Source organism: Aquarana catesbeiana, unplaced genomic scaffold (assembly GCF_042186555.1).
Source record: "Aquarana catesbeiana isolate 2022-GZ unplaced genomic scaffold, ASM4218655v1 unanchor86, whole genome shotgun sequence".
In the NCBI taxonomy this organism is placed as follows: Eukaryota; Metazoa; Chordata; class Amphibia; order Anura; family Ranidae; genus Aquarana; species Aquarana catesbeiana.
In genome coordinates this window covers 468452-486847 of record NW_027362746.1, presented here as the reverse complement: position 1 = coordinate 486847, position 18396 = coordinate 468452, and the positions used below count along the sequence as shown (strand labels likewise).

At 51.2% G+C, this 18396-nt stretch overlaps 13 non-coding genes across 13 annotated transcripts; all 13 read left to right on the top strand.

Moving 5' to 3' along the window:
* Window positions 1-3369: 3369 nt before the first annotated feature.
* Window positions 3370-3455, top strand: TRNAY-GUA (transfer RNA tyrosine (anticodon GUA)). The gene is given in 2 exon segments: window positions 3370-3406; window positions 3420-3455. It is a non-coding gene; the product is annotated as a tRNA-Tyr (tRNA).
* Window positions 3456-3602: 147 nt separating this feature from the next.
* TRNAN-GUU (transfer RNA asparagine (anticodon GUU)) lies at window positions 3603-3676 on the top strand. Its single transcript has one exon. It is a non-coding gene; the product is annotated as a tRNA-Asn (tRNA).
* A 1934-nt stretch (window positions 3677-5610) lies between these two features.
* Window positions 5611-5696, top strand: TRNAY-GUA (transfer RNA tyrosine (anticodon GUA)). Its single transcript is given in 2 exon segments — window positions 5611-5647; window positions 5661-5696. It is a non-coding gene; the product is annotated as a tRNA-Tyr (tRNA).
* A 147-nt stretch (window positions 5697-5843) lies between these two features.
* On the top strand, window positions 5844-5917 carry TRNAN-GUU (transfer RNA asparagine (anticodon GUU)). Its single transcript has one exon. It is a non-coding gene; the product is annotated as a tRNA-Asn (tRNA).
* A 1934-nt stretch (window positions 5918-7851) lies between these two features.
* On the top strand, window positions 7852-7937 carry TRNAY-GUA (transfer RNA tyrosine (anticodon GUA)). Its single transcript is given in 2 exon segments — window positions 7852-7888; window positions 7902-7937. It is a non-coding gene; the product is annotated as a tRNA-Tyr (tRNA).
* Window positions 7938-8084: 147 nt separating this feature from the next.
* Window positions 8085-8158, top strand: TRNAN-GUU (transfer RNA asparagine (anticodon GUU)). Its single transcript has one exon. It is a non-coding gene; the product is annotated as a tRNA-Asn (tRNA).
* Window positions 8159-10092: 1934 nt separating this feature from the next.
* On the top strand, window positions 10093-10178 carry TRNAY-GUA (transfer RNA tyrosine (anticodon GUA)). The gene is given in 2 exon segments: window positions 10093-10129; window positions 10143-10178. It is a non-coding gene; the product is annotated as a tRNA-Tyr (tRNA).
* Window positions 10179-10325: 147 nt separating this feature from the next.
* On the top strand, window positions 10326-10399 carry TRNAN-GUU (transfer RNA asparagine (anticodon GUU)). Its single transcript has one exon. It is a non-coding gene; the product is annotated as a tRNA-Asn (tRNA).
* A 1934-nt stretch (window positions 10400-12333) lies between these two features.
* Window positions 12334-12419, top strand: TRNAY-GUA (transfer RNA tyrosine (anticodon GUA)). Its single transcript is given in 2 exon segments — window positions 12334-12370; window positions 12384-12419. It is a non-coding gene; the product is annotated as a tRNA-Tyr (tRNA).
* A 135-nt stretch (window positions 12420-12554) lies between these two features.
* Window positions 12555-12628, top strand: TRNAN-GUU (transfer RNA asparagine (anticodon GUU)). The gene has a single exon. It is a non-coding gene; the product is annotated as a tRNA-Asn (tRNA).
* A 1934-nt stretch (window positions 12629-14562) lies between these two features.
* On the top strand, window positions 14563-14648 carry TRNAY-GUA (transfer RNA tyrosine (anticodon GUA)). Its single transcript is given in 2 exon segments — window positions 14563-14599; window positions 14613-14648. It is a non-coding gene; the product is annotated as a tRNA-Tyr (tRNA).
* Window positions 14649-14795: 147 nt separating this feature from the next.
* On the top strand, window positions 14796-14869 carry TRNAN-GUU (transfer RNA asparagine (anticodon GUU)). Its single transcript has one exon. It is a non-coding gene; the product is annotated as a tRNA-Asn (tRNA).
* A 1934-nt stretch (window positions 14870-16803) lies between these two features.
* TRNAY-GUA (transfer RNA tyrosine (anticodon GUA)) lies at window positions 16804-16889 on the top strand. The gene is given in 2 exon segments: window positions 16804-16840; window positions 16854-16889. It is a non-coding gene; the product is annotated as a tRNA-Tyr (tRNA).
* Window positions 16890-18396: the final 1507 nt, after the last annotated feature.

Here is an 18396-nt window from a genome sequence, read left to right as displayed (position 1 = left end):
CCCTTTCCTTGCCTTGCAAGACACAGTCCAAAGCGGGTCATTTGCTATTCGATGCCTTCGTCACCGAATAGCAAATGGTGCAATATGATGCCAGCTAAGGGTGTTAGCGTTGTTGCCAGATACTTAGCAATGTTGTGTGTGACAGAGTTGATTCTCTTTGGGAATCAGTAGTCAAAATGGCTGAACCTTGGCCCTGGATAATGCTGGACCTCCTGAGCGAGTTAAAGCATAAGGCCAGAGACTTTTCGAATGCCGAAGAAAGTCTCCACAGTTGTCGCTAAGCCAGGATATCTTAGGAGCTTTCTTCAAGGACCTGGATGACTTGGGTCTTTGCTTAGGGCCGCTTTGCAAGGCCAAAAAGGGATAGGAGTGCGTTGGCCGGGAATCGAACCCGGGTCAACTGCTTGGAAGGCAGCTATGCTCACCACTATACCACCAACGCAAGGCTGTCCGGGGCCTGTGCCACTATCTCTATCCAATTCGTGTCACACGTGGCGCTGATAAGAACCACGCCCCAGCGCAAGGTCAACTTGCTGCCATACGAATTGACCACTAGAAAGATAAGCTCGAAACATTTCCCCGTTTGTAGAGGGAATGGAAGAGAAGCCAGTCGATATGGTAAAGGTGGGGCCGTGCAGTGCGCATGAATGCCACTGACTGGGCCAAAACATTGCGATGCCATACGCCCAACGTGGGGCTCGAACCCACGACCCTGAGATTAAGAGTCTCATGCTCTACCGACTGAGCTAGCCGGGCTAAGACGCTGCCTCCCGTGTGGCCTCTTGCTACCAACTGACGCCAAACACTTTTTGCTAACTTTCGGCCCAATTTGTTTTGATAGACGCAATGCGCTTCCAAACACTCCTGCGCTTACTTGCTGTCAGGGAGGTACATCACCGTTGCTGCTGTGGTTTTTGGGCTCCCAACAAAACGCGGTAGGTGCTTCGATTGTGTTTTCTCGCTGTGCAAAACGTGAAGCCGAGCTTTCCCACATCACAGCTGCCAAGGCATTTGACCTTTCAGGCAGAGGCGGCATAGACCAATCCCTCAAGGCAGAAGGACTAACGCAAAGGGCAAAGCGCTGGCTTTGAATGCAAGGAGTCACGGGCTACGACCCACCGGCGGCCCCTTCGATAGCTCAGCTGGTAGAGCGGAGGACTGTAGCGTCAACGTAGTAATCCTTAGGTCGCTGGTTCAATTCCGGCTCGAAGGATGCCCTCTTTTACCCTGCCTCTCTCCCCCTTTAACTAGAAGGCACTCTAGAAGGCACTCTAGAAATGTGCAATTGGGAAGCCTTTTAAGGAACTTTGTTTTTATTATTCATGTCTCCCTCGGCCGGTGCGCCGGCCCTCGGCGTGCAGTCTCTGTGGCGCAATCGGTTAGCGCGTTCGGCTGTATAACCGAAGGGTTGGTGGTTCGAGCCCACCCAGGGACGCTCATGTTTTCTCCATTACCTCAGTGGGGCCCGAAGGCTAAAACAAAGCGTGTCCTTTGGCTCTCTTCAGGTGACCGGCAACTGAGCAGACAAACAAGCGTTCACTGGAGACCCTTGCAAATGTACTAGCCGTTTGTTGAAGAGGTTTACATAGTTGATCGAGCCACTTCTTTGGCTCAGGAAGATAACTGCAGCACTTCTAGTCACACCTTAAGACAATCACCATGTGAATGTGTCGATGTTGATTGTCCAAGAACAGGGGGAGGTGTGAAAATTGTAGAACCGCCCTGTTCAAGTTAGATGATCCCATTGTTGGTGGCAGGAAGCCTGCATAGCTATTGGTGCCTAGATCGGCGTGGCTAAAGGTGACAATTGTTGTCAAATCGCTTGGCTAGCTAGAGCGATGTTCAAAATGGGCAGTGCAGATAGTGCCGATGTACAAGCTTCCGTCCCAGTGTATTGCTGGACTTGAAGTACACAGCGATGCAATTGTTGTTAAAGATCCTCCGGAGTTTTTCTGACACTCCAGTGGCTTACGGGGGTGACTATATTTCTCCAAATGTTCTGCTTCTCCCCAGTTTGTTTTCATGACCTTGTGGATGTTTAGCCAAGACCCAGTCTGGCTAGCCACAAGCTTTCAAAGCACACCTGAGAGGGTCTGTAGACTCTTTTTGTTGTTACCGCGTCAGCCCGATATTGCAGAGTCCTAAGAAGCCCCAGCTTGGGTTCCAGTGGGTGGTGTGAGCCAAAAAGCAGATAGCGGTGTGTGTGGGTAGGTTTCCTGTAGGCCTCCTTGCCCAAATGCACCCCTTTCCTTGCCTTGCAAGACACAGTCCAAAGCGGGTCATTTGCTATTCGATGCCTTCGTCACCGAATAGCAAATGGTGCAATATGATGCCAGCTAAGGGTGTTAGCGTTGTTGCCAGATACTTAGCAATGTTGTGTGTGACAGAGTTGATTCTCTTTGGGAATCAGTAGTCAAAATGGCTGAACCTTGGCCCTGGATAATGCTGGACCTCCTGAGCGAGTTAAAGCATAAGGCCAGAGACTTTTCGAATGCCGAAGAAAGTCTCCACAGTTGTCGCTAAGCCAGGATATCTTAGGAGCTTTCTTCAAGGACCTGGATGACTTGGGTCTTTGCTTAGGGCCGCTTTGCAAGGCCAAAAAGGGATAGGAGTGCGTTGGCCGGGAATCGAACCCGGGTCAACTGCTTGGAAGGCAGCTATGCTCACCACTATACCACCAACGCAAGGCTGTCCGGGGCCTGTGCCACTATCTCTATCCAATTCGTGTCACACGTGGCGCTGATAAGAACCACGCCCCAGCGCAAGGTCAACTTGCTGCCATACGAATTGACCACTAGAAAGATAAGCTCGAAACATTTCCCCGTTTGTAGAGGGAATGGAAGAGAAGCCAGTCGATATGGTAAAGGTGGGGCCGTGCAGTGCGCATGAATGCCACTGACTGGGCCAAAACGTTGCGATGCCATACGCCCAACGTGGGGCTCGAACCCACGACCCTGAGATTAAGAGTCTCATGCTCTACCGACTGAGCTAGCCGGGCTAAGACGCTGCCTCCCGTGTGGCCTCTTGCTACCAACTGACGCCAAACACTTTTTGCTAACTTTCGGCCCAATTTGTTTTGATAGACGCAATGCGCTTCCAAACACTCCCGCGCTTACTTGCTGTCAGGGAGGTACATCACCGTTGCTGCTGTGGTTTTTGGGCTCCCAACAAAACGCGGTAGGTGCTTCGATTGTGTTTTCTCGCTGTGCAAAACGTGAAGCCGAGCTTTCCCACATCACAGCTGCCAAGGCATTTGACCTTTCAGGCAGAGGCGGCATAGACCAATCCCTCAAGGCAGAAGGACTAACGCAAAGGGCAAAGCGCTGGCTTTGAATGCAAGGAGTCACGGGCTACGACCCACCGGCGGCCCCTTCGATAGCTCAGCTGGTAGAGCGGAGGACTGTAGCGTCAACGTAGTAATCCTTAGGTCGCTGGTTCGATTCCGGCTCGAAGGATGCCCTCTTTTACCCTGCCTCTCTCCCCCTTTAACTAGAAGGCACTCTAGAAGGCACTCTAGAAATGTGCAATTGGGAAGCCTTTTAAGGAACTTTGTTTTTATTATTCATGTCTCCCTCGGCCGGTGCGCCGGCCCTCGGCGTGCAGTCTCTGTGGCGCAATCGGTTAGCGCGTTCGGCTGTTAACCGAAAGGTTGGTGGTTCGAGCCCACCCAGGGACGCTCATGTTTTCTCCATTACCTCAGTGGGGCCCGAAGGCTAAAACAAAGCGTGTCCTTTGGCTCTCTTCAGGTGACCGGCAACTGAGCAGACAAACAAGCGTTCACTGGAGACCCTTGCAAATGTACTAGCCGTTTGTTGAAGAGGTTTACATAGTTGATCGAGCCACTTCTTTGGCTCAGGAAGATAACTGCAGCACTTCTAGTCACACCTTAAGACAATCACCATGTGAATGTGTCGATGTTGATTGTCCAAGAACAGGGGGAGGTGTGAAAATTGTAGAACCGCCCTGTTCAAGTTAGATGATCCCATTGTTGGTGGCAGGAAGCCTGCATAGCTATTGGTGCCTAGATCGGCGTGGCTAAAGGTGACAATTGTTGTCAAATCGCTTGGCTAGCTAGAGCGATGTTCAAAATGGGCAGTGCAGATAGTGCCGATGTACAAGCTTCCGTCCCAGTGTATTGCTGGACTTGAAGTACACAGCGATGCAATTGTTGTTAAAGATCCTCCGGAGTTTTTCTGACACTCCAGTGGCTTACGGGGGTGACTATATTTCTCCAAATGTTCTGCTTCTCCCCAGTTTGTTTTCGTGACCTTGTGGATGTTTAGCCAAGACCCAGTCTGGCTAGCCACAAGCTTTCAAAGCACACCTGAGAGGGTCTGTAGACTCTTTTTGTTGTTACCGCGTCAGCCCGATATTGCAGAGTCCTAAGAAGCCCCAGCTTGGGTTCCAGTGGGTGGTGTGAGCCAAAAAGCAGATAGCGGTGTGTGTGGGTAGGTTTCCTGTAGGCCTCCTTGCCCAAATGCACCCCTTTCCTTGCCTTGCAAGACACAGTCCAAAGCGGGTCATTTGCTATTCGATGCCTTCGTCACCGAATAGCAAATGGTGCAATATGATGCCAGCTAAGGGTGTTAGCGTTGTTGCCAGATACTTAGCAATGTTGTGTGTGACAGAGTTGATTCTCTTTGGGAATCAGTAGTCAAAATGGCTGAACCTTGGCCCTGGATAATGCTGGACCTCCTGAGCGAGTTAAAGCATAAGGCCAGAGACTTTTCGAATGCCGAAGAAAGTCTCCACAGTTGTCGCTAAGCCAGGATATCTTAGGAGCTTTCTTCAAGGACCTGGATGACTTGGGTCTTTGCTTAGGGCCGCTTTGCAAGGCCAAAAAGGGATAGGAGTGCGTTGGCCGGGAATCGAACCCGGGTCAACTGCTTGGAAGGCAGCTATGCTCACCACTATACCACCAACGCAAGGCTGTCCGGGGCCTGTGCCACTATCTCTATCCAATTCGTGTCACACGTGGCGCTGATAAGAACCACGCCCCAGCGCAAGGTCAACTTGCTGCCATACGAATTGACCACTAGAAAGATAAGCTCGAAACATTTCCCCGTTTGTAGAGGGAATGGAAGAGAAGCCAGTCGATATGGTAAAGGTGGGGCCGTGCAGTGCGCATGAATGCCACTGACTGGGCCAAAACGTTGCGATGCCATACGCCCAACGTGGGGCTCGAACCCACGACCCTGAGATTAAGAGTCTCATGCTCTACCGACTGAGCTAGCCGGGCTAAGACGCTGCCTCCCGTGTGGCCTCTTGCTACCAACTGACGCCAAACACTTTTTGCTAACTTTCGGCCCAATTTGTTTTGATAGACGCAATGCGCTTCCAAACACTCCTGCGCTTACTTGCTGTCAGGGAGGTACATCACCGTTGCTGCTGTGGTTTTTGGGCTCCCAACAAAACGCGGTAGGTGCTTCGATTGTGTTTTCTCGCTGTGCAAAACGTGAAGCCGAGCTTTCCCACATCACAGCTGCCAAGGCATTTGACCTTTCAGGCAGAGGCGGCATAGACCAATCCCTCAAGGCAGAAGGACTAACGCAAAGGGCAAAGCGCTGGCTTTGAATGCAAGGAGTCACGGGCTACGACCCACCGGCGGCCCCTTCGATAGCTCAGCTGGTAGAGCGGAGGACTGTAGCGTCAACGTAGTAATCCTTAGGTCGCTGGTTCGATTCCGGCTCGAAGGATGCCCTCTTTTACCCTGCCTCTCTCCCCCTTTAACTAGAAGGCACTCTAGAAGGCACTCTAGAAATGTGCAATTGGGAAGCCTTTTAAGGAACTTTGTTTTTATTATTCATGTCTCCCTCGGCCGGTGCGCCGGCCCTCGGCGTGCAGTCTCTGTGGCGCAATCGGTTAGCGCGTTCGGCTGTTAACCGAAAGGTTGGTGGTTCGAGCCCACCCAGGGACGCTCATGTTTTCTCCATTACCTCAGTGGGGCCCGAAGGCTAAAACAAAGCGTGTCCTTTGGCTCTCTTCAGGTGACCGGCAACTGAGCAGACAAACAAGCGTTCACTGGAGACCCTTGCAAATGTACTAGCCGTTTGTTGAAGAGGTTTACATAGTTGATCGAGCCACTTCTTTGGCTCAGGAAGATAACTGCAGCACTTCTAGTCACACCTTAAGACAATCACCATGTGAATGTGTCGATGTTGATTGTCCAAGAACAGGGGGAGGTGTGAAAATTGTAGAACCGCCCTGTTCAAGTTAGATGATCCCATTGTTGGTGGCAGGAAGCCTGCATAGCTATTGGTGCCTAGATCGGCGTGGCTAAAGGTGACAATTGTTGTCAAATCGCTTGGCTAGCTAGAGCGATGTTCAAAATGGGCAGTGCAGATAGTGCCGATGTACAAGCTTCCGTCCCAGTGTATTGCTGGACTTGAAGTACACAGCGATGCAATTGTTGTTAAAGATCCTCCGGAGTTTTTCTGACACTCCAGTGGCTTACGGGGGTGACTATATTTCTCCAAATGTTCTGCTTCTCCCCAGTTTGTTTTCGTGACCTTGTGGATGTTTAGCCAAGACCCAGTCTGGCTAGCCACAAGCTTTCAAAGCACACCTGAGAGGGTCTGTAGACTCTTTTTGTTGTTACCGCGTCAGCCCGATATTGCAGAGTCCTAAGAAGCCCCAGCTTGGGTTCCAGTGGGTGGTGTGAGCCAAAAAGCAGATAGCGGTGTGTGTGGGTAGGTTTCCTGTAGGCCTCCTTGCCCAAATGCACCCCTTTCCTTGCCTTGCAAGACACAGTCCAAAGCGGGTCATTTGCTATTCGATGCCTTCGTCACCGAATAGCAAATGGTGCAATATGATGCCAGCTAAGGGTGTTAGCGTTGTTGCCAGATACTTAGCAATGTTGTGTGTGACAGAGTTGATTCTCTTTGGGAATCAGTAGTCAAAATGGCTGAACCTTGGCCCTGGATAATGCTGGACCTCCTGAGCGAGTTAAAGCATAAGGCCAGAGACTTTTCGAATGCCGAAGAAAGTCTCCACAGTTGTCGCTAAGCCAGGATATCTTAGGAGCTTTCTTCAAGGACCTGGATGACTTGGGTCTTTGCTTAGGGCCGCTTTGCAAGGCCAAAAAGGGATAGGAGTGCGTTGGCCGGGAATCGAACCCGGGTCAACTGCTTGGAAGGCAGCTATGCTCACCACTATACCACCAACGCAAGGCTGTCCGGGGCCTGTGCCACTATCTCTATCCAATTCGTGTCACACGTGGCGCTGATAAGAACCACGCCCCAGCGCAAGGTCAACTTGCTGCCATACGAATTGACCACTAGAAAGATAAGCTCGAAACATTTCCCCGTTTGTAGAGGGAATGGAAGAGAAGCCAGTCGATATGGTAAAGGTGGGGCCGTGCAGTGCGCATGAATGCCACTGACTGGGCCAAAACGTTGCGATGCCATACGCCCAACGTGGGGCTCGAACCCACGACCCTGAGATTAAGAGTCTCATGCTCTACCGACTGAGCTAGCCGGGCTAAGACGCTGCCTCCCGTGTGGCCTCTTGCTACCAACTGACGCCAAACACTTTTTGCTAACTTTCGGCCCAATTTGTTTTGATAGACGCAATGCGCTTCCAAACACTCCTGCGCTTACTTGCTGTCAGGGAGGTACATCACCGTTGCTGCTGTGGTTTTTGGGCTCCCAACAAAACGCGGTAGGTGCTTCGATTGTGTTTTCTCGCTGTGCAAAACGTGAAGCCGAGCTTTCCCACATCACAGCTGCCAAGGCATTTGACCTTTCAGGCAGAGGCGGCATAGACCAATCCCTCAAGGCAGAAGGACTAACGCAAAGGGCAAAGCGCTGGCTTTGAATGCAAGGAGTCACGGGCTACGACCCACCGGCGGCCCCTTCGATAGCTCAGCTGGTAGAGCGGAGGACTGTAGCGTCAACGTAGTAATCCTTAGGTCGCTGGTTCGATTCCGGCTCGAAGGATGCCCTCTTTTACCCTGCCTCTCTCCCCCTTTAACTAGAAGGCACTCTAGAAGGCACTCTAGAAATGTGCAATTGGGAAGCCTTTTAAGGAACTTTGTTTTTATTATTCATGTCTCCCTCGGCCGGTGCGCCGGCCCTCGGCGTGCAGTCTCTGTGGCGCAATCGGTTAGCGCGTTCGGCTGTTAACCGAAAGGTTGGTGGTTCGAGCCCACCCAGGGACGCTCATGTTTTCTCCATTACCTCAGTGGGGCCCGAAGGCTAAAACAAAGCGTGTCCTTTGGCTCTCTTCAGGTGACCGGCAACTGAGCAGACAAACAAGCGTTCACTGGAGACCCTTGCAAATGTACTAGCCGTTTGTTGAAGAGGTTTACATAGTTGATCGAGCCACTTCTTTGGCTCAGGAAGATAACTGCAGCACTTCTAGTCACACCTTAAGACAATCACCATGTGAATGTGTCGATGTTGATTGTCCAAGAACAGGGGGAGGTGTGAAAATTGTAGAACCGCCCTGTTCAAGTTAGATGATCCCATTGTTGGTGGCAGGAAGCCTGCATAGCTATTGGTGCCTAGATCGGCGTGGCTAAAGGTGACAATTGTTGTCAAATCGCTTGGCTAGCTAGAGCGATGTTCAAAATGGGCAGTGCAGATAGTGCCGATGTACAAGCTTCCGTCCCAGTGTATTGCTGGACTTGAAGTACACAGCGATGCAATTGTTGTTAAAGATCCTCCGGAGTTTTTCTGACACTCCAGTGGCTTACGGGGGTGACTATATTTCTCCAAATGTTCTGCTTCTCCCCAGTTTGTTTTCGTGACCTTGTGGATGTTTAGCCAAGACCCAGTCTGGCTAGCCACAAGCTTTCAAAGCACACCTGAGAGGGTCTGTAGACTCTTTTTGTTGTTACCGCGTCAGCCCGATATTGCAGAGTCCTAAGAAGCCCCAGCTTGGGTTCCAGTGGGTGGTGTGAGCCAAAAAGCAGATAGCGGTGTGTGTGGGTAGGTTTCCTGTAGGCCTCCTTGCCCAAATGCACCCCTTTCCTTGCCTTGCAAGACACAGTCCAAAGCGGGTCATTTGCTATTCGATGCCTTCGTCACCGAATAGCAAATGGTGCAATATGATGCCAGCTAAGGGTGTTAGCGTTGTTGCCAGATACTTAGCAATGTTGTGTGTGACAGAGTTGATTCTCTTTGGGAATCAGTAGTCAAAATGGCTGAACCTTGGCCCTGGATAATGCTGGACCTCCTGAGCGAGTTAAAGCATAAGGCCAGAGACTTTTCGAATGCCGAAGAAAGTCTCCACAGTTGTCGCTAAGCCAGGATATCTTAGGAGCTTTCTTCAAGGACCTGGATGACTTGGGTCTTTGCTTAGGGCCGCTTTGCAAGGCCAAAAAGGGATAGGAGTGCGTTGGCTGGGAATCGAACCCAGGTCAACTGCTTGGAAGGCAGCTATGCTCACCACTATACCACCAACGCAAGGCTGTCCGGGGCCTGTGCCACTATCTCTATCCAATTCGTGTCACACGTGGCGCTGATAAGAACCACGCCCCAGCGCAAGGTCAACTTGCTGCCATACGAATTGACCACTAGAAAGATAAGCTCGAAACATTTCCCCGTTTGTAGAGGGAATGGAAGAGAAGCCAGTCGATATGGTAAAGGTGGGGCCGTGCAGTGCGCATGAATGCCACTGACTGGGCCAAAACGTTGCGATGCCATACGCCCAACGTGGGGCTCGAACCCACGACCCTGAGATTAAGAGTCTCATGCTCTACCGACTGAGCTAGCCGGGCTAAGACGCTGCCTCCCGTGTGGCCTCTTGCTACCAACTGACGCCAAACACTTTTTGCTAACTTTCGGCCCAATTTGTTTTGATAGACGCAATGCGCTTCCAAACACTCCTGCGCTTACTTGCTGTCAGGGAGGTACATCACCGTTGCTGCTGTGGTTTTTGGGCTCCCAACAAAACGCGGTAGGTGCTTCGATTGTGTTTTCTCGCTGTGCAAAACGTGAAGCCGAGCTTTCCCACATCACAGCTGCCAAGGCATTTGACCTTTCAGGCAGAGGCGGCATAGACCAATCCCTCAAGGCAGAAGGACTAACGCAAAGGGCAAAGCGCTGGCTTTGAATGCAAGGAGTCACGGGCTACGACCCACCGGCGGCCCCTTCGATAGCTCAGCTGGTAGAGCGGAGGACTGTAGCGTCAACGTAGTAATCCTTAGGTCGCTGGTTCGATTCCGGCTCGAAGGATGCCCTCTTTTACCCTGCCTCTCTCCCCCTTTAACTAGAAGGCACTCTAGAAGGCACTCTAGAAATGTGCAATTGGGAAGCCTTTTAAGGAACTTTGTTTTTATTATTCATGTCTCCCTCGGCCGGTGCGCCGGCCCTCGGCGTGCAGTCTCTGTGGCGCAATCGGTTAGCGCGTTCGGCTGTTAACCGAAAGGTTGGTGGTTCGAGCCCACCCAGGGACGCTCATGTTTTCTCCATTACCTCAGTGGGGCCCGAAGGCTAAAACAAAGCGTGTCCTTTGGCTCTCTTCAGGTGACCGGCAACTGAGCAGACAAACAAGCGTTCACTGGAGACCCTTGCAAATGTACTAGCCGTTTGTTGAAGAGGTTTACATAGTTGATCGAGCCACTTCTTTGGCTCAGGAAGATAACTGCAGCACTTCTAGTCACACCTTAAGACAATCACCATGTGAATGTGTCGATGTTGATTGTCCAAGAACAGGGGGAGGTGTGAAAATTGTAGAACCGCCCTGTTCAAGTTAGATGATCCCATTGTTGGTGGCAGGAAGCCTGCATAGCTATTGGTGCCTAGATCGGCGTGGCTAAAGGTGACAATTGTTGTCAAATCGCTTGGCTAGCTAGAGCGATGTTCAAAATGGGCAGTGCAGATAGTGCCGATGTACAAGCTTCCGTCCCAGTGTATTGCTGGACTTGAAGTACACAGCGATGCAATTGTTGTTAAAGATCCTCCGGAGTTTTTCTGACACTCCAGTGGCTTACGGGGGTGACTATATTTCTCCAAATGTTCTGCTTCTCCCCAGTTTGTTTTCGTGACCTTGTGGATGTTTAGCCAAGACCCAGTCTGGCTAGCCACAAGCTTTCAAAGCACACCTGAGAGGGTCTGTAGACTCTTTTTGTTGTTACCGCGTCAGCCCGATACTGCAGAGTCCTAAGAAGCCCCAGCTTGGGTTCCAGTGGGTGGTGTGAGCCAAAAAGCAGATAGCGGTGTGTGTGGGTAGGTTTCCTGTAGGCCTCCTTGCCCAAATGCACCCCTTTCCTTGCCTTGCAAGACACAGTCCAAAGCGGGTCATTTGCTATTCGATGCCTTCGTCACCGAATAGCAAATGGTGCAATATGATGCCAGCTAAGGGTGTTAGCGTTGTTGCCAGATACTTAGCAATGTTGTGTGTGACAGAGTTGATTCTCTTTGGGAATCAGTAGTCAAAATGGCTGAACCTTGGCCCTGGATAATGCTGGACCTCCTGAGCGAGTTAAAGCATAAGGCCAGAGACTTTTCGAATGCCGAAGAAAGTCTCCACAGTTGTCGCTAAGCCAGGATATCTTAGGAGCTTTCTTCAAGGACCTGGATGACTTGGGTCTTTGCTTAGGGCCGCTTTGCAAGGCCAAAAAGGGATAGGTGTGCGTTGGCCGGGAATCGAACCCGGGTCAACTGCTTGGAAGGCAGCTATGCTCACCACTATACCACCAACGCAAGGCTGTCCGGGGCCTGTGCCACTATCTCTATCCAATTCGTGTCACACGTGGCGCTGATAAGAACCACGCCCCAGCGCAAGGTCAACTTGCTGCCATACGAATTGACCACTAGAAAGATAAGCTCGAAACATTTCCCCGTTTGTAGAGGGAATGGAAGAGAAGCCAGTCGATATGGTAAAGGTGGGGCCGTGCAGTGCGCATGAATGCCACTGACTGGGCCAAAACGTTGCGATGCCATACGCCCAACGTGGGGCTCGAACCCACGACCCTGAGATTAAGAGTCTCATGCTCTACCGACTGAGCTAGCCGGGCTAAGACGCTGCCTCCTGTGTGGCCTCTTGCTACCAACTGACGCCAAACACTTTTTGCTAACTTTCGGCCCAATTTGTTTTGATAGACGCAATGCGCTTCCAAACACTCCTGCGCTTACTTGCTGTCAGGGAGGTACATCACCGTTGCTGCTGTGGTTTTTGGGCTCCCAACAAAACGCGGTAGGTGCTTCGATTGTGTTTTCTCGCTGTGCAAAACGTGAAGCCGAGCTTTCCCACATCACAGCTGCCAAGGCATTTGACCTTTCAGGCAGAGGCGGCATAGACCAATCCCTCAAGGCAGAAGGACTAACGCAAAGGGCAAAGCGCTGGCTTTGAATGCAAGGAGTCACGGGCTACGACCCACCGGCGGCCCCTTCGATAGCTCAGCTGGTAGAGCGGAGGACTGTAGCGTCAACGTAGTAATCCTTAGGTCGCTGGTTCGATTCCGGCTCGAAGGATGCCCTCTTTTACCCTGCCTCTCTCCCCCTTTAACTAGAAGGCACTCTAGAAACGTGCAATTGGGAAGCCTTTTAAGGAACTTTGTTTTTATTATTCATGTCTCCCTCGGCCGGTGCGCCGGCCCTCGGCGTGCAGTCTCTGTGGCGCAATCGGTTAGCGCGTTCGGCTGTTAACCGAAAGGTTGGTGGTTCGAGCCCACCCAGGGACGCTCATGTTTTCTCCATTACCTCAGTGGGGCCCGAAGGCTAAAACAAAGCGTGTCCTTTGGCTCTCTTCAGGTGACCGGCAACTGAGCAGACAAACAAGCGTTCACTGGAGACCCTTGCAAATGTACTAGCCGTTTGTTGAAGAGGTTTACATAGTTGATCGAGCCACTTCTTTGGCTCAGGAAGATAACTGCAGCACTTCTAGTCACACCTTAAGACAATCACCATGTGAATGTGTCGATGTTGATTGTCCAAGAACAGGGGGAGGTGTGAAAATTGTAGAACCGCCCTGTTCAAGTTAGATGATCCCATTGTTGGTGGCAGGAAGCCTGCATAGCTATTGGTGCCTAGATCGGCGTGGCTAAAGGTGACAATTGTTGTCAAATCGCTTGGCTAGCTAGAGCGATGTTCAAAATGGGCAGTGCAGATAGTGCCGATGTACAAGCTTCCGTCCCAGTGTATTGCTGGACTTGAAGTACACAGCGATGCAATTGTTGTTAAAGATCCTCCGGAGTTTTTCTGACACTCCAGTGGCTTACGGGGGTGACTATATTTCTCCAAATGTTCTGCTTCTCCCCAGTTTGTTTTCGTGACCTTGTGGATGTTTAGCCAAGACCCAGTCTGGCTAGCCACAAGCTTTCAAAGCACACCTGAGAGGGTCTGTAGACTCTTTTTGTTGTTACCGCGTCAGCCCGATATTGCAGATTCCTAAGAAGCCCCAGCTTGGGTTCCAGTGGGTGGTGTGAGCCAAAAAGCAGATAGCGGTGTGTGTGGGTAGGTTTCCTGTAGGCCTTTTTGCCCAAATGCACCCCTTTCCTTGCCTTGCAAGACACAGTCCAAAGCGGGTCATTTGCTATTCGATGCCTTCGTCACCGAATAGCAAATGGTGCAATATGATGCCAGCTAAGGGTGTTAGCGTTGTTGCCAGATACTTAGCAATGTTGTGTGTGACAGAGTTGATTCTCTTTGGGAATCAGTAGTCAAAATGGCTGAACCTTGGCCCTGGATAATGCTGGACCTCCTGAGCGAGTTAAAGCATAAGGCCAGAGACTTTTCGAATGCCGAAGAAAGTCTCCACAGTTGTCGCTAAGCCAGGATATCTTAGGAGCTTTCTTCAAGGACCTGGATGACTTGGGTCTTTGCTTAGGGCCGCTTTGCAAGGCCAAAAAGGGATAGGAGTGCGTTGGCCGGGAATCGAACCCGGGTCAACTGCTTGGAAGGCAGCTATGCTCACCACTATACCACCAACGCAAGGCTGTCCGGGGCCTGTGCCACTATCTCTATCCAATTCGTGTCACACGTGGCGCTGATAAGAACCACGCCCCAGCGCAAGGTCAACTTGCTGCCATACGAATTGACCACTAGAAAGATAAGCTCGAAACATTTCCCCGTTTGTAGAGGGAATGGAAGAGAAGCCAGTCGATATGGTAAAGGTGGGGCCGTGCAGTGCGCATGAATGCCACTGACTGGGCCAAAACGTTGCGATGCCATACGCCCAACGTGGGGCTCGAACCCACGACCCTGAGATTAAGAGTCTCATGCTCTACCGACTGAGCTAGCCGGGCTAAGACGCTGCCTCCCGTGTGGCCTCTTGCTACCAACTGACGCCAAACACTTTTTGCTAACTTTCGGCCCAATTTGTTTTGATAGACGCAATGCGCTTCCAAACACTCCTGCGCTTACTTGCTGTCAGGGAGGTACATCACCGTTGCTGCTGTGGTTTTTGGGCTCCCAACAAAACGCGGTAGGTGCTTCGATTGTGTTTTCTCGCTGTGCAAAACGTGAAGCCGAGCTTTCCCACATCACAGCTGCCAAGGCATTTGACCTTTCAGGCAGAGGCGGCATAGACCAATCCCTCAAGGCAGAAGGACTAACGCAAAGGGCAAAGCGCTGGCTTTGAATGCAAGGAGTCACGGGCTACGACCCACCGGCGGCCCCTTCGATAGCTCAGCTGGTAGAGCGGAGGACTGTAGCGTCAACGTAGTAATCCTTAGGTCGCTGGTTCGATTCCGGCTCGAAGGATGCCCTCTTTTACCCTGCCTCTCTCCCCCTTTAACTAGAAGGCACTCTAGAAGGCACTCTAGAAATGTGCAATTGGGAAGCCTTTTAAGGAACTTTGTTTTTATTATTCATGTCTCCCTCGGCCGGTGCGCCGGCCCTCGGCGTGCAGTCTCTGTGGCGCAATCGGTTAGCGCGTTCGGCTGTTAACCGAAAGGTTGGTGGTTCGAGCCCACCCAGGGACGCTCATGTTTTCTCCATTACCTCAGTGGGGCCCGAAGGCTAAAACAAAGCGTGTCCTTTGGCTCTCTTCAGGTGACCGGCAACTGAGCAGACAAACAAGCGTTCACTGGAGACCCTTGCAAATGTACTAGCCGTTTGTTGAAGAGGTTTACATAGTTGATCGAGCCACTTCTTTGGCTCAGGAAGATAACTGCAGCACTTCTAGTCACACCTTAAGACAATCACCATGTGAATGTGTCGATGTTGATTGTCCAAGAACAGGGGGAGGTGTGAAAATTGTAGAACCGCCCTGTTCAAGTTAGATGATCCCATTGTTGGTGGCAGGAAGCCTGCATAGCTATTGGTGCCTAGATCGGCGTGGCTAAAGGTGACAATTGTTGTCAAATCGCTTGGCTAGCTAGAGCGATGTTCAAAATGGGCAGTGCAGATAGTGCCGATGTACAAGCTTCCGTCCCAGTGTATTGCTGGACTTGAAGTACACAGCGATGCAATTGTTGTTAAAGATCCTCCGGAGTTTTTCTGACACTCCAGTGGCTTACGGGGGTGACTATATTTCTCCAAATGTTCTGCTTCTCCCCAGTTTGTTTTCGTGACCTTGTGGATGTTTAGCCAAGACCCAGTCTGGCTAGCCACAAGCTTTCAAAGCACACCTGAGAGGGTCTGTAGACTCTTTTTGTTGTTACCGCGTCAGCCCGATATTGCAGAGTCCTAAGAAGCCCCAGCTTGGGTTCCAGTGGGTGGTGTGAGCCAAAAAGCAGATAGCGGTGTGTGTGGGTAGGTTTCCTGTAGGCCTCCTTGCCCAAATGCACCCCTTTCCTTGCCTTGCAAGACACAGTCCAAAGCGGGTCATTTGCTATTCGATGCCTTCGTCACCGAATAGCAAATGGTGCAATATGATGCCAGCTAAGGGTGTTAGCGTTGTTGCCAGATACTTAGCAATGTTGTGTGTGACAGAGTTGATTCTCTTTGGGAATCAGTAGTCAAAATGGCTGAACCTTGGCCCTGGATAATGCTGGACCTCCTGAGCGAGTTAAAGCATAAGGCCAGAGACTTTTCGAATGCCGAAGAAAGTCTCCACAGTTGTCGCTAAGCCAGGATATCTTAGGAGCTTTCTTCAAGGACCTGGATGACTTGGGTCTTTGCTTAGGGCCGCTTTGCAAGGCCAAAAAGGGATAGGAGTGCGTTGGCCGGGAATCGAACCCGGGTCAACTGCTTGGAAGGCAGCTATGCTCACCACTATACCACCAACGCAAGGCTGTCCGGGGCCTGTGCCACTATCTCTATCCAATTCGTGTCACACGTGGCGCTGATAAGAACCACGCCCCAGCGCAAGGTCAACTTGCTGCCATACGAATTGACCACTAGAAAGATAAGCTCGAAACATTTCCCCGTTTGTAGAGGGAATGGAAGAGAAGCCAGTCGATATGGTAAAGGTGGGGCCGTGCAGTGCGCATGAATGCCACTGACTGGGCCAAAACGTTGCGATGCCATACGCCCAACGTGGGGCTCGAACCCACGACCCTGAGATTAAGAGTCTCATGCTCTACCGACTGAGCTAGCCGGGCTAAGACGCTGCCTCCCGTGTGGCCTCTTGCTACCAACTGACGCCAAACACTTTTTGCTAACTTTCGGCCCAATTTGTTTTGATAGACGCAATGCGCTTCCAAACACTCCTGCGCTTACTTGCTGTCAGGGAGGTACATCACCGTTGCTGCTGTGGTTTTTGGGCTCCCAACAAAACGCGGTAGGTGCTTCGATTGTGTTTTCTCGCTGTGCAAAACGTGAAGCCGAGCTTTCCCACATCACAGCTGCCAAGGCATTTGACCTTTCAGGCAGAGGCGGCATAGACCAATCCCTCAAGGCAGAAGGACTAACGCAAAGGGCAAAGCGCTGGCTTTGAATGCAAGGAGTCACGGGCTACGACCCACCGGCGGCCCCTTCGATAGCTCAGCTGGTAGAGCGGAGGACTGTAGCGTCAACGTAGTAATCCTTAGGTCGCTGGTTCGATTCCGGCTCGAAGGATGCCCTCTTTTACCCTGCCTCTCTCCCCCTTTAACTAGAAGGCACTCTAGAAGGCACTCTAGAAATGTGCAATTGGGAAGCCTTTTAAGGAACTTTGTTTTTATTATTCATGTCTCCCTCGGCCGGTGCGCTGGCCCTCGGCGTGCAGTCTCTGTGGCGCAATCGGTTAGCGTGTTCGGCTGTTAACCGAAAGGTTGGTGGTTTGAGCCCACCCAGGGACGCTCATGTTTTCTCCATTACCTCAGTGGGGCCCGAAGGCTAAAACAAAGCGTGTCCTTTGGCTCTCTTCAGGTGACCGGCAACTGAGCAGACAAACAAGCGTTCACTGGAGACCCTTGCAAATGTACTAGCCGTTTGTTGAAGAGGTTTACATAGTTGATCGAGCCACTTCTTTGGCTCAGGAAGATAACTGCAGCACTTCTAGTCACACCTTAAGACAATCACCATGTGAATGTGTCGATGTTGATTGTCCAAGAACAGGGGGAGGTGTGAAAATTGTAGAACCGCCCTGTTCAAGTTAGATGATCCCATTGTTGGTGGCAGGAAGCCTGCATAGCTATTGGTGCCTAGATCGGCGTGGCTAAAGGTGACAATTGTTGTCAAATCGCTTGGCTAGCTAGAGCGATGTTCAAAATGGGCAGTGCAGATAGTGCCGATGTACAAGCTTCCGTCCCAGTGTATTGCTGGACTTGAAGTACACAGCGATGCAATTGTTGTTAAAGATCCTCCGGAGTTTTTCTGACACTCCAGTGGCTTACGGGGGTGACTATATTTCTCCAAATGTTCTGCTTCTCCCCAGTTTGTTTTCGTGACCTTGTGGATGTTTAGCCAAGACCCAGTCTGGCTAGCCACAAGCTTTCAAAGCACACCTGAGAGGGTCTGTAGACTCTTTTTGTTGTTACCGCGTCAGCCCGATATTGCAGAGTCCTAAGAAGCCCCAGCTTGGGTTCCAGTGGGTGGTGTGAGCCAAAAAGCAGATAGCGGTGTGTGTGGGTAGGTTTCCTGTAGGCCTCCTTGCCCAAATGCACCCCTTTCCTTGCCTTGCAAGACACAGTCCAAAGCGGGTCATTTGCTATTCGATGCCTTCGTCACCGAATAGCAAATGGTGCAATATGATGCCAGCTAAGGGTGTTAGCGTTGTTGCCAGATACTTAGCAATGTTGTGTGTGACAGAGTTGATTCTCTTTGGGAATCAGTAGTCAAAATGGCTGAACCTTGGCCCTGGATAATGCTGGACCTCCTGAGCGAGTTAAAGCATAAGGCCAGAGACTTTTCGAATGCCGAAGAAAGTCTCCACAGTTGTCGCTAAGCCAGGATATCTTAGGAGCTTTCTTCAAGGACCTGGATGACTTGGGTCTTTGCTTAGGGCCGCTTTGCAAGGCCAAAAAGGGATAGGAGTGCGTTGGCCGGGAATCGAACCCGGGTCAACTGCTTGGAAGGCAGCTATGCTCACCACTATACCACCAACGCAAGGCTGTCCGGGGCCTGTGCCACTATCTCTATCCAA